The following is a 15,545-nucleotide window of genomic DNA, read 5'->3' as shown; positions in this document are numbered from 1 at the left end:
AAGTAGATTTGGAGATACCGAGCCAAGGATCAGTTGATGTCCAGAACACCAGATCGAGCGAGGCAGTTGATAGCGAAAAGAAGAAGAAAACGTTTTGAAGTGAAGAGAAGAGGAAGAATGGAAAGGGGAGAAACATCGATTGCAGTGGAAAGACAAGGCGTGAACCAACGACGGAATAATCAGACCGGTGAAGATGACTTTAGGGAAGGCTCGATACACACTTCTGACATGGACAGCGCTGCAGAGGAAGAAATGACCCATGAAGAGTTGGAAGAAAACATTGATGAAGAAAACATGACGTTGGAGCAGCTAACGGAGACACTTCGCCTTGAACGGTAAAGAGACAGGGATCTAGCGGAGCATCATGCTCGACTGATGAGGTAAAACGCTATGTTGGCACTACAAAATCGGAAACTTAACGAGGAAGCAGTGGCAGACGCCATGGACTCGGAAGGAAACATGATATCATCAGGAGAAGAAGAGTCACGACAAAGGAAGTACGCCCGAGAGGATGACGGAGAAGAGCGATGAAGGTGACAACGAAAATAAAGCAGTGAAGAAAGAAATCTGAGAAGGACGTTGGAGGAAACGAGATGGGAAGATCAAAGACGAAGGTATGAGGAAGAAAGAAGGAACGAAAAAGAGAGGAGGCGAGAAGAGGAAATGAAACATGATGTAAAACAAAGACACGAGGAAGCAATCAGGCGTGGGGAAGGAACGCTTAGCGTGATGAGAGGCGACCATCACGAAGGAAATGGAGGCAACCTGAACCAAGAGGTCTTGAATGAGATACGAGATATGAGGAAGTTGATAAACAATTCGCGAAGAGGTGGCAGGGTGCAACTGGCAGAGGCGATATAGGAGGACGATAAATATCCATTCACCTATGAGATAATGTATGCAGACATTCCTGATAATTGCGTGCTACCGACATTTTCAAGCATATTCAGCGGATCGGAAAGTGCTGCGCATCACTTGAAAAAATATACTTTATCATTGATGCAGTAGGGACGAAACGAAGCAGTACTCTGTAAATATTTCCTGGCGAGTTTGACCGGCGAAGCGTTGGCATGGTTCGAGGGCTACCAGAAAGGTCGATTCCGTCATTTAAGACCTGCATAGAATATTCCTAACAACGTACATAAGTAACAACCTGCTGAGGCCATTAATCGAGATCTTGTTCAACCTAAGGCGAAGACCAACGGAAAGTTTGCGAGGACTAGTAACTAGATGGAGGACAGTGTGTAGCGAACTCGCGGGACGAGTTGATGAGAAATTTTTTATCCTATCCTTCGTGAACGCCTTATTCCCGACCGACCTGTTGTACACCCAAATATTCATAATCCGGAACTCCATGACAATGAATGAATAAGGGAGAACCAAGAGGAATACGTAGCGTTGGAAGAGCAGCAGAGGCAGGTCAGCGAAGTAACACCAATTCCAGCAAAGGAAGGAAATTCAAGGCTATTACCAAGAACAATACATGTCGTGGAGGATGATCCGAAATATGAGAAAGGGGAACCTTCAACTCCAGTTCCGGCGAAACTTGTAGCTATGTCAAGCGGAGATCAGGAGTGGATCGATCGAGGAGTCAAGACGAAGGAATTATGAGCCCCGAAGCCATAGCTCAGGATATCAGCACAGAAGCAATCAAGGACCTAGGTTTCGAGAGCAAAGACCAAATGCACCGGCCTTTGAAGATGTAAAGCTTCCAAGACTCAATACAACAGTGGAGAAGGTATGGGAAGCGATAGTACTGACAGAAGAGATTCCTCCCCCACCAAATCTGGGAAGAGAACCACCATCGAGTACTAGGAGTCATGAATTTTGCAGATATCATCGGTTTCATGGACATCATACGAATGACTTCCGAAACATCCGAAGGATTATACTTCGTATAGTGGAACATGGGAAGCTCGTTCATTTTCTGGAGGGATATGCACAACCGCCCCCACCCCCATCTCGGGACAATCATGTACAAAATCGAAATAGATCGGGGAACCCACAAACTGAATTGTAATTCGATAATACATTCAGCCAAGAACATTCAAAATTTCCATGATAATATACTCAAAAGAGTGCATAAGAGGGACTACAGAAGGAATGGGATATTCAGTGTGGCGAAGAAGGAGACATTAAAAGAATGACAAAAGAGGGAGACGACATTCTCAGCAAAGGACGCACTAGAGGGAGGAACTTCACACACAGAGCCATTGGTCATAACCTTAAATTTTGGGGAATACTCAAAGTGGGAGGATGACGAAGTCAAGAAAGAGAAAATTTGGGCAATAGACAGAATCCTGGTGGATACGGGGAGCTCGGTTTACATAGTCTTTTCTCATGCATTTAGAACCACGGGGTACAAAGATTCATACCTTGTACCATCGACATATAATATATATGGGTTCAACGGGGTTGAGTCAAGGCCGAAGGGAGAATTAGTCGTAAAGATTTTCGCGGGCAAGTTGGAAACAAAAGTTACTGTTTGTGTGATAGATATAGACTCACCTTATAACTCTCTCATAGGTCGGCCGTGGATACATGGGATAAAAGGGGTTGCATCTACATATCATCAGACCATACGTTTTCCCATGCCAAGCGCAATAGGAGAGATCAAGGGAGATCTAAAGGATGCGCGAGATTGTATCGAAAAGGATGTGCACAACTATGATGAGAAACTGAGAAGGAAGATAGAACAAAAAAGGAAAGTATGCGAAGCAAAAAGAGCGGAGAAACTAATGGTGTTCACCATTGGGATAAGCGAGGAGCAGATTACAACGTATAAAAGCATGGAGGAGACAGATAAGATGACGATTGTCAATGAGAGGGATAGCAAGAAAGCTCCGGAGAAGGAAACCCAAGTGGAGATAAATAAAAGTGGAAAAACGAAGAAGGGAAAAATAGGTCAAGGAAGCGAAGTAGTGAGAAGCGAGAAACAAATCCCCATCGCCAAGGAAAAACGAACCCCGCAAGGCGGAGCAAAGGCAAACAACTCCAAGCGCAAGAAGGTATCAATACAAGAGATTGGGAAAAGTGTGGAATTGTCCGGTCATTTTGGTAAGGAAAATGAGGCATGCGACAAAGACAAGGAGATGGAGCAGTTCAAGGAGAAGCTCTACCAAGAAAGACGAAGGAAGGAAGACTTGGTAAAAGAATAAATAAAGCTAGAAAGGAAAAACGAGAAGCTCTGGATTAAGAACAGTCACCTAAAAAGAAAACAAACGGAACATACCATCCAAAGGGGAGAAAATGCTTCAGGAAATAAATTGGCACCTGAAGGACGTCATGAGTATTGGCGAGATAAAAAGGGGCGAGGGGAAAAAAATGAACGAGAATATTTGAAAAGAGCCATAGAAAGCAGCAGGAGGGAGTTCAGGGAAAAGGAATATTATATGACGCAATTAATGGTGACAAGGAGAAAAGGCGCATCGAGCAATGACCCAGTGACAGGGAGAAAATATGGAACACGGGAAGAACCAGAAATGATGAACAAATGTGCGAGAAGTGAGCCATGTAAACCAGAAATAACAACACTATTTTCGTTGAAACAAAGGGAAAACGAAAGCTTACGAAGTATTGTGGCAAGGTGGGATACGATTTGCGAAGAACTAAAGGGAAGGCTATCAGAAGAAGATTTAGTATGATCGTTCAAAAAGGATAATAAGCGCCTGACACTTCGTCGAATTAAGATCCTTCAAAAAGGATGAGGCCTTAATTAGGAGGCACAATAAGACCTTGGAAAGAAACACATGAATGAGTAACACTAGAACGATATATAAAGCAAAATTATCATGAAATGAGTAAAAAGACAAAGGCAGGCAAAGGACAATACAAAAGGGTTAAGCATCGAAAGTAAGGACAACATGAGAAGCATAGGCGAAAAATTAAAGAAACAATACGCAATGAGGCAAGTAACAAGGTTAAAGCTTGTGCGCGAAGTCAACATAGAGAGATGCCAACCTTTCATTTCATACCTTAGAAATACACAAAAAAATAAGAGGAAAGTATATACTTTAAATTTTGTTATTTCTTTTGAGTATTTCCTCGGCGAGTATATACTTGGCGAAATGAAAAATCATAATATCGATATAGTCAACAAAAGCATTAAGAATATATGAAAGGAGTCAAGGTGTTTTGCCCCCCAAGCTTGGGAGCGCCCAGATAAAGAAATTGTTATAATAACTAAAGTTGAAAACATGGGAGAAGGGAAACTAAGATTGTTGCTGAAGAGGAACGCCATCAGTGGTTGGTGCCCCAGGGATTTCACCACCAGCCCCGCCAAGAACACCACCAGTATCTGCATCAAGATTTGAAGGTTGTCCCAGAGAACTCGTGGAAGCAAAGTCATCCTGGGACTCTTCCTCCTCGACCTTCGTATCACTGGTTTTTTGCTTCTCGTCACCTTCAATAAGCCTTTCTTCTCCACCTGAGATAATTCCGCGGTTGACTGGTTGCTCGTCGTCAGAAAAGACTTATAGAGGAAAAGTAGGATGAGGAATGCCTTACTCGTCGCAGAAGTTGTTGAAGAGAGACCAGGTGGTTCAGGGTATTTTTGCGAGCTAACTTCGCTATTTTCCTAGAATCTTCTATCATCTGATCAATATCAACATTCAAATCCTTAACCTAATCTATCAATATCAATGAATAATAATATATCCTTGTTTGGCCATCTTAATTTTGGAAAATCAATTAAAAAATAAATTTTTTTTTGGTTGAATAGGTCTTGGATTCGAATTCCTGGGTCAAAAAGAAATCAAAATATGACTAATGTTCTAATATTCGAAAGTCTAAATATACTGTTTAAATATCCAAAAATGATTATTTGACCCAAGAATTTGTTTTCTAATAAGTTTAACTGACTACACTGCCCTTTTTCTCTACGGAACTGCTATAAAAATTCCAGAGTTTTTTCCTCGTCTTCTTCTTCGTTACCACGACGTTCACGGTAACCACCGTCGACACACAACCACACATGTAATCATCCAGCTCCGTCACTAACGCAACTTCACCAACTGATGGTGTGATAGTTCTTTTCCTAAGCAGCAAATTCGATCCCAGTTGTTGGATGTTTAGAACCAAAAAAAAAAATCAAAATCAAAATCGTCTGAAACAGAACCAAATTTGATGGCGGTGTCAATTTAGTGATATTGCCTTCGTTAAGTGGACCTAACTAATTGATGAAAAATCGAGTACACTGATAGAACTTTTGACTTGAAGCCAAAGCCATTGTTTTGCTACAACCAATTTTTCTTATATATACAAAAAGAGATTTCCTTATTAAATTGCTACTGCCAATGTTCACCGTGGTGGTCGATAGTCTAATTAACAGAATTTGGTTTAAGCTTTTCTTGATCCTTCAAGGATACAAGACATCTTTATATATTGATTATGAAGACATACAATTGTATAATATATTGCATTAAATGGTGATTGATATTTGACTAATCCTAGCATAAATCAAGTAACTAATTCTAGTAAGAAAATAAACCAAATCAATTACAGAAGATAACAAAGATACTTCTGGAAAGTTCTGGAATGTATCCGTGCTTGTCATCCCCCCTCAAGATGAGCGCAGAGTATCCTTAAGTGAAATCTTGGATCGAAGTAAACGAAATCGGTTATATAACAACCCCTTGGTGAAGATGTCGGCAACTTGTACTCTAGTTGGGATATATCGGATTTGAAGTGAGCCCCTTGCAAGTCGCTCCCGTACAAAATGATAGTCGATGTGAATATGTTTACTCCTGGAATGCTAAATCGGATTGACTGCCATGTATGTGGCACTTATATTATCGCAAAGGAGGATTGGAGAGTGTTTCAAATATACTCCCAGATCAGTAAGCAAGTATTGTATCCACGCGACTTCAGAAGTTGCAATAGACATAGCTCTATACTCGGATTTGGTAGATGATTTTGATACTGTAGGTTGCTTCTTACTGGACCATGAAATTAGGTTTGTCCCCAGAAAGACACAACTACCAGATGTAGAAGTAGAGTCATCCGGTGTACCACCCCAATCAGCGTCGGAGTATGCCAATAATGTTGGTGCTGCAGTACTCGGAAGAAATAAACCTTTACCGAGCGTACCTTTAAGATAACGTAATATGCGTTTGACAGCCATGAAATGATCTTCAGTTGGTGAGTGCATGAAACGACTAACTTGATTCACATCATAGGTAATATCAGGCCTGGTCATACTAAGATACTGCAAAGCCCCAACGAGGCTTCTATACTTAGTTACATCACCAAATAACTTACCACCCGAAGCTGACATTTTCTTTCCATGAGAAACCGGAGTGTTGATAGGCTTGGACTGAAGTAAATCAGACTTTTGAAGAAGATCTAGTGTATACTTTGTCTGAGTGAGATGAAGACCCGATTCATTTCTATTAACCTCCATGCCTAAAAAATAATGTAACTCACCCAAGTCTTTCATTGCAAATTCACAACTCAGACTCTTAAGAAGTGATTGAATACCTTCTTTGTCAGAACCAGTAACAATTATGTCATCGACATAGAGTAATAATACTATAATATCAAGAGAGCTTTGATGAATAAACATTGAAGTATCAGATTTAGATTGAACAAAACCAAGTTCTTGCAAATAACTTGTAAAACGATGAAACCAAGCACGAGGCGCCTGTTTTAGTCCATACAAGGCTTTATGAAGTTGACAGACATGGCGTGATGAACCCCGGTGGTTGTACCATATAGACAACATCATATAATCTACCATGTAAGAATGCATTTTTAACATCTAATTGGCGAATAGACCAAGAGGAAGTAACTACAAGACTAAGAACGAGACGTACCGTAACCGGTTTAACCACAGGACTAAAAGTCTCGTCGTAATCAATCCCATATTGTTGGTTGTACCCTTTTGCCACAAGTCAAGATTTGAATCTGTGAACGGTTCCGTCAGGCTTGCGTTTAATTTTATATACCCATTTACACCCTACCAAGTTCATACCCGGATGCCACGGTACGAGAGTCCAAGTTCCGTTTTGCATAAGAGCAGTATATTCCTCGTGCATAGAGTCATTCCACTTAGGATCTTTAGAAGCTACAGAATAGCAAGTTGGCTCCGTGAGTTGATCACAAGCAAGACTCACATAACACTCAACAACATGATGTTTTGTCGCAAGAAGAGAAGGTAAAACCTTTGGTTTCCGAGTTCCGTCTCGAGTACGTGTCACCATGGAATGAGTGGGCATGAAAGGCGGTGGTGAAACTACCACATTCGTAGAGATTTGTGAGGGAGACTCATTCGATACAACCACATTAGGATTTAAAGATGTATATGTATCATTAGTAGTAAGACGACTAGAAGGAGCAGTCACATATGGGGATAAAGATGTGGAATTGAAAGAATTTGATGTAAGTGAAGGAGATAAAGGTTGAGTTGTCTGACTGAATGTTGGATTGCTAAAAGAGAGGGACTGGTGGGGACGTGTGAAGCTTAGTATAGGAGAAGAATTTGGACTTTTTAGAGCATCTTTTTGCTGAACAGTAAGAAAAGGAAAATGATGTTCATTAAAGGCCACATTACGCGATATATATACACGTTGTGTTTCTGGATCTAAACACTTGTATCCTTTGTGTATGTCGCTGTAGCCAATGAATATGCAGGGTCTAGTCTTGTATTGTAGTTTGTGTTTATTGTATGGGACAAGTAATGGGTAACATTGACAACCAAAGACCCTGAAGAATTTATAATCAGGTACCTTGTTATATGCCTTTTGATAGGGAGACAAGTTTTGAAGGATGGTAGAGGGCATTATATTGATGAGATAAATAGCAGTTGCAAAGGATTCGGCCCAAAATGTAGGGGGTAATCCGCTATGGTGCAAGAGAGCAAGACCAGTCTCAACGATATGACGAATTTTTCGTTCAGCCATACCATTTTGTTGCGGTGTATGTGGACAAGATCTTTGAGGAGATATACCATTGGCCGCAAAGAAATTTAACAGTTGGTTGGATACAAATTCACCACCACCATCACTCTGCAGGATTTTTATAGTTGTAGAAAACCTATTTTGAACTAGTTTTTGGAAATTTTGAAAACATTTGAAGGTTTGATCTTTACTGTGTAGGAAATAAATCCAAGAGAATCGAGTAAAATCATCCACTAGAATGAGAAAATAGCGAAAACCATTATTAGACGTTACTGGAGCTGGACCCCATAGATCAGCATGAATACGATCTAATATATGAGTTGCACGATGAAAAGAAGGAGGAAAAGGAGACTTGTGAAGTTTTGCATGGACACAACTTGAGCAGAAAACAGTAGTCGATAATTTAGGATTTAATTGAAGCCAATTATTTTTATTAATCATTCTAAATATTTTAGGATTAGGATGACCTAGGCGCATATGCCAAAGATCTATATTAATACGAGCAGAAAGATGAGCTACATGTCTTGGCTTGGTGTTTGATTTGGAAGTGGCTGGATCGGATAGAGTCCACCCTTACTCGGCCCTTGAAGCAGCAGCCTCCCCGTTTGCCTGTCCTGTATCAGGAAACCAAATTTGTCAAAAACAAATACACAGTCGAGGTCTCTAGTGAGTTGAGCAACATAAATAAGATTTTTGGTAATGTTTGGAACATGAAAAACGTTAGTTAAGCAAATGGGAGATCTGGAAGTGCGCAAATGGATATCTCCAACACCCGTAATAGGTAATTCATGTCCATTACCTACAATGATTTTATCATTACCATTATAATCAATTCGATTATCCATCTCAGAGAATTCTGCAGTCATATGGTTTGTAGCACCTGTGTCGGGGTACCAATGTTGATCATACGGAGTGGAAGCGAGTTGCATAGCAGCGAAGGACTGAGGCAAGTCATTAGGTTGATAAGCTTGATTGAATCGATTATGACACTGGAGTGCAGTATGTCCAGGTTTGTTGCATACTTGACAGGAGACTCGAACTGGTTTATCCGTAGGCGGAGCACCAAGGATAGAACGAGAGGAGGATGATGGATGCTGGTTGAATGAGCGACCGCGACCACTAGAGCCATTACCTCGACCACGACCATTAGCTGGGTGTTGATATGAGCGACCACCACGTTGGTTGGAGTTGTTGTTGTTGTTGCGGTATGGGTTAAATTGTCGAGCAACAAAGGAAGCAACATTGTTTTCTGGAGGAAGGCGATGAAGATTATCGTGTTCAACTCGGATTTCTTGTTGCAGGAGAAGAACATATAACTCAGTGAAGGTGGGAAGTGGAGGACGAGCCGTGACTGCAATAGTAAAACCATCATACTCTGGACCAAGACCTCTTAAGGCATTGAGGACTAGATCAACATCAGAAACTGGTTGAGCGGCTGCGGCAAGCGAGTCAGAAATATTTTTGATTTTAGAGAGATAATCAGTAATGGTGGAGTTCCCTTTTTGCATATGATGTAATTGGATACGCAACTGCAAAGTACGAGCAGTATTGTTGGAAGCAAAGATTGATTCAAGAAAATTCCATACATCTCTAGCAGTTGTCTTATCAACAACTTGAGCAAGGATTGGTTCTGTCAAGGTAGCATTAATCCATGACAAGAGGAGCTGATCAGTTTTGTGCCATTGAGTGTAAATTGGGTTTTCTGTTTCTTTATTGGTTGTAGGATCTGTGAGGGTGGATATTGGAAGGGGAATTTTTGGATCAACAATTTGATATAGGTCTTGACTATGAAGAAGGGGAAGCATCTGGCTTTTCCACAATAGGTGGTTGGATTTATCAAGCTTAATGGACACTAGGCTTGTGACATTTTTCATAGATGGGAGATTGGAGATGTTTTCAGCGGAAGAGGCCATTGGATCGTTTTTTTTTTTTTGCTCTAGTATACCATAACAGAATTTGGTTTAGCTTTTCTTGATCCTTCAAGGATACAAGACATCTTTATATATTGATTATGAAGACATACAATTGTATAATATATTGCATTAAATGGTGATTGATATTTGACTAATCCTAGCATAAATCAAGTAACTAATTCTAGTAAGAAAATAAACCAAATCAATTACAGAAGATAACAAAGATACTTCTGGAAAGTTCTGGAATGTATCCGTGCTTGTCACTAATAAGAAGGATTGGAAGTCATCAAATTGAAGAAGACGAAAAAGAGAAAAAAATGTGAGATTTTTGTCTGGTGATTGTGTTTACATTGTCTTCCTTCCGTCTATTGGTTACTCTAGTTCCTTCCGAGTGCATAATGCATATTTTTATAGAAACAGATTTTGGGCAGGTCGTACCTGGATGCATAATATATATTCTGACATAAAAAAATAGATTTTGATCTGGTTGCACCCGAGTGCATAATGTATATATCCTTTTAAGAAATGTTGTTCTTTTTATTTTTCTTCTTTAATACTTGTTTGGTTGATGTTTTAATGCTGAATATGATGATAATGACATTGAACTTATTGCTCGAGATCATGAGCTACTGATTTTGGTCGTCTATAGTATATTGCAAGTGATTTTTAGGATAAATCTATATTTATCCACGAAGTACACAAGATGCACCTGAGTGCATAATGCATATTCATAGAAGAAATAGGTTTTAGACTATTTTGCATCAGGGTGCATCATGATATTCTTTTGATTTTTATTGAAAAAATGTTTTGGCCAGGTTGCACCTGGGTGCATCGTGATATTTTTTTTATTCTTATAGAAAAATGTTTTGGCCAGGTTGCACCTGGGTGCATAATTGATTTTTCTATAAAAAATAAATTTTTGCCAGGTTGCACCTGGGTGCATAATGGTATTTTTATATGAAATAAATTTTGGCCAAGTTGCACCTGGGTGTATAATGATATTTTTATATGAAATAAATGGTAAGTTACACCTGGGTGCATAATGTATACTTGGCTTGGGTTAAAATAATATAATTTTTTTTTGAATTTCATATCAACAATGGATCTTTTTTTGTAGAGATTTTCGAACCCTTTCCAAAAATATAAATTTTATTAAAATATGACCTATATTACGGAAGTTAAGACATTTTTCGTAATTAATTTTAATTAAAGAGAGAAATCAAATAAGAGAGAGAAAAGGTTAAGAAAAATAATAAATTGTAAAGCAAAAGATATATATGGCTAATATTTCCTATTTCTTTTTCACCGAGACCTATATTTTACAAGTCCATTACTCCGATACTTTATGGGTTATGGTCATATGACTCATTTTCCGAAAAAATAAATAAACCAGTAAAAGAGATTTTCATCAAATCATAAAAACCGGATTAGATTCAATTAGATTTGATCATATAATTCAGTCTTTATTTAGCATGGCATATACTAGTACTAAAGTCCACAACGGTGAAGTTTATTAGCTGCTAAAGCCCTAAAATCACCCAAAATCACTTGTTTTTGTCTTTAAGGCTGCACTTCTGCAGACGCATTGACAGAACAGAAGTATGGCTGTTGTTGCTACGAAACTGATGATACTCTCAGCGGTATCCCACTATATTCGGAAACAAGAATTTATTTTGTGAAAAATTTGCGGAAAATGGGTCATTTGTCCAAATATTTTTAAAATATAGTTCAAATGGACGAGTAAAAATTATTATGGGTGAAATGGACACCAAAAAAATAGCAAGATGAAACTGGATTCATCCTGACTTAAACTTAAAAAATAGCAAGGATGAAACTGGATGCCTCCTGATGTAAATTAAAAAAAAAGTATTTTAAAATGGTTAGGATGAAACTGTTTACATCATTGCTATTTCTACATTTTTTTCCATTTAAACAATATCAAAATCTAAGTGTCCCGTTCACACAGGAACTGTTGATTTTAGTCTTTTTAACCAATTTTGTGAAAAATTTATTGTTTTGCCGGAATTGGACTTGCTATAAAAAATGATTCATTGAACCTACAAACATATTATTTTCAAAACTTGAATGAGCGGGAATAGAAACTTTACCTACTCTCAGATTCCTAATTTACAACGTAGACAGCCTATAAGAGCTATACAACTCGGAGATGGGACTCATTGCTTATTCCTCTTCACAAGATAAAAAAAAATCTTAAGTTCTCATGGGTTACTTCTTTCAAGCAGTAGTCCTGGTCAGTTTTGTTGAGATCGGCTCGAGCAGCATATTTGATGGAGTTTTCATGGGTTACTTCTATCAAATATGCTGCTCTAGTCGATCTCCTCGACTTGGGAAATGTTACTTTTCCCAACAATAGTCCTCAGGTTGAGACAAAGATCCAGCTGCTTGAATTGTTGATCGATACAATCCAACAGTTGCAAGAGCTTCCATGATGCGACTCTCTATATAATTTCACAAGCTACTTCATAAAAGCTGAGGTCTAATCTACAAGAAGATCACATTTCATGCGCAGCTTGAAAAATTATACAGAGAGTCTCATCTTGGACGATTCCTCCTTGCTTACCATGGGAGGAAGAGTTATTATACACTTACCTTTCCCAATAAGGATTTCTCAAATACCTTTTCCCAATTTTTAAACAGTTTACCCTGCTAATTTACTTAAATACCGGATATTATTTACGAAAATCAATAGATGGTTTTGTTTCACACTTGTAATGATCTGTGTCAGAATCAAAGTGATTTAAATGATTTTTTTTTTCTCTCGTTTGATTAGGTTTTGTACAACTGAAAAAAATAGTTTCAAGTTGTTTGCCTTACTTTTATAGGTTGGAGAATGGTGGTGAAGCACAATGTTTGAAATGAATGAGGAGGACGAAATTGTAGAGCTTGCGCCATTCAATATCTCGAGGAGGAAGAAGAAGCCAGTAAGTGTGTAATGAACTTCCGATCGTATACATTATTTCAAATTCCTAATCCTAATCTCAGTTTGTGATGCATTTCCTCATCTCTACAAGTTAAGAAGTGATGATTTCTCTAACTTATTGCCTAAACTCCTTAGCAAAGTTATATTCCTGGTTTCCTAAAATAAATTTTCCTGTCACAGTTTACAAAAGTACAAATCTGAGAAGAAAAAGAGATGCCAAAGTCTCCCAGAAACGATCCAGATAGATATGATTCTGGTACAGGAAAAAGTAACACTTTTCTTATGCTTCGTTACTGGTACAGAAGTAGCCATGGTGATGGATTGTAGTCACTGGAGTGGTTCATTAGCATCCCAATTCGTCATCATCAACGAGCACTCCTCTTGGTGAAGTTGTTAAAATGGAATCCCCATTCGTATCTCCCAATTGTTTTCCTTGTTCGGGTTCTTATGACGGTTTTTGGGGGGTTGGGATATGATAACAAGATTGAGCGAGAGAAAAAAACACATCAGTAAGCTTAGGAATTGTAGTAGGAAAAGAGATTGTGGTAGAGAACATTTTTATGTAATACTGATCAGAGGATCTAAGTCCGACAAATAAGCTAATATTATGAACTGGGATGGAGTATCCGGTAAGAAGAAAATTAAGTAGACAAAGAAGTTAATCGTCTCTTCGTGGGTTGCTAAGAGTCAAGTCATGTAAGGGAATTTTGGTTAAATACCATAGCTTTCCTTAGCCACCTGTTTCCCAACAAAAGACCGTGGAGTGCTCAATCGATCAACACCTAGTTCAATCTTACAGTAATAGCAATAGGGGCTCATGCCAGTACAGATACATATATACATATGCTCTTTAGACCTTTACTATCACTAGTGGAAAATGGAAGCTAAACCACTGCCAGGACATGAGGTAATATCGCCAAAAACGACTGTGTTCATCGGCTCTAATTTAAAAGTGGTTTTTTCCAAAACGACCGTGTCTCACAAACATGGAATTCTTTAAAAATACTAGTTCTCCTGGCAGTTACACTGTAGTACTGATGAAACAAGTAGTTTATTTCGATTATATTTAATAAAAAAAAGGATTTGATTCAACTGATTCTTAAGCTGATTCAGCTGAATCTAAACTGGAATCAGAAGTAACAACAAAACTAAATTAAAAAGGAAACCACATAAAAATTTATATTGAAAGATAGATTCAATGTACAAATTCAACCACTTAAAATCACCCAAGTTTAAAATGTGAAAATTTCAATACTAAGAACAATGCTAAACCTGAGTCTCTTTGACAAACCTAACCACCAAAAACTTCAACAATCTATCTCATAGACTCGTACATAGTTTAGCATTTAACCCGCAAGACTGTGCCATCTATACCAAGTAATATGATAGAACTAAAACAAAAGATAGATACCCAAAAGACTTGTGAAATTGGATAATGGTGTGAAGTTCCACTCTGCAGCTAACCACCACGACTCTATGTAGCTTGTCTTGCACCAAGATTTGACTGTTGTAGCTATAGTTATTCTTCACCAATGTCTACAACTACTCTTGTCCCTTTCTGGTTGATTCCATATAACATGCTTTGCATTATAATTCTTTGAGTGATCACTGAAAATAACCATCAACCATACATTAGGCTACAGATCAGGATGTAGTTAGGTTGGCTAACAGTTTAAAGCTGGGAGAAATTGATGTTGAAATTGACATGTAAAATGTCTGCAAGAGCCTGACTTTGTTACTTAGAGCAACTGCAGTGGTGCGATCAAAACCAAAGATCAAAGATCAAAAAAAAGATCAAATTTTGGGTTTAGTCCGTGTTGTCACGTAACGGTGGCGATTAAAATTTGGTCGGGCGTAATTTAAAGATCCGCCCCAAAAAAATTTCATCGGGCGTATCTCAAATGTCCGCCCAATCAATCACCAGGCGGACTTTAAGTTTACGCCTGTCAACAGGCGTACTTTAAGTTTACGCCTCATTTTTTTTTTTTTTTTTAATTTGAATTTTCATCGGGCGTAATTTAAATCTCCGTCCGTTAACAAGCGTACTTTAAATTTACGCCCAGCAACAAGCGTACTTTAAATTTACGCCCGACTATATTAGGATTTGGTATTTGGTCGCGACCAAATATGGTCTGGAATTTGATCTTTGACTGGGATTTGATCTTTACTCCGTCCCACTGCGTCACGATCTCATCCCAAATTTTTGGTTATACTCGCCCAATGTGGATGCTCTTAGGAGACAGTAAGCATCCTTCCAGAGCTTACAAGCAGCAAGATATATTCAGAGATGAGTGAAGTATGTAAGCTACTATCTATTTGTAAACATCATAAACAAGTCGAGAATGAGTTATGTAAGCTAATACCTATTTTTTGGAGTGCTAAGTTTTATAATCAGAACTGCAAGACTGTAGCGTTTCTATCTGCACCAAATCCATTGTTGTATCTGTTATAGCTCCACCAATCAAAGAATGTCATTCACTGTGTTAATTTCAAAAAGGAAACATTAGCACACCACAGCTTGAACTTGGCTGAAAATGCAAATAACTCGTGCAATCCATTTCAAATCAAGCTCCGAAGATGAGTCCTCCCATGGTCGATCAAATGACCTGTCCAAACAAATGTAAAATGAGTAGTTGATACTTCAAAAGAAAGAATTTATTATGGTCCAGACGTCTAGGACGTCCTCTCTTCTATTGCATAAAGTTTAGAATACTCAAATTCTTACTTCTTTTGGGATTTCCTGCTGCTTTTCATAAAAATCAGACCCAAGTATTTTGTTCTAGCAAGAGTATTTTC

At 38.5% G+C, this 15,545-nt stretch overlaps 1 pseudogene; it reads left to right on the top strand.

Annotated features, from left to right (window-relative positions):
• The window catches only part of LOC113271927, a 170,324-nt pseudogene that overhangs the window by 50,002 nt on the left and 104,777 nt on the right, over window positions 1-15,545 (top strand).

Source organism: Papaver somniferum, chromosome 4 (assembly GCF_003573695.1).
Source record: "Papaver somniferum cultivar HN1 chromosome 4, ASM357369v1, whole genome shotgun sequence".
Lineage (NCBI taxonomy): Eukaryota > Viridiplantae > Streptophyta > Magnoliopsida > Ranunculales > Papaveraceae > Papaver > Papaver somniferum.
The sequence above is the reverse complement of the archived record's forward strand: the minus strand, read 5'-3'. Positions and strand labels throughout refer to the sequence as shown.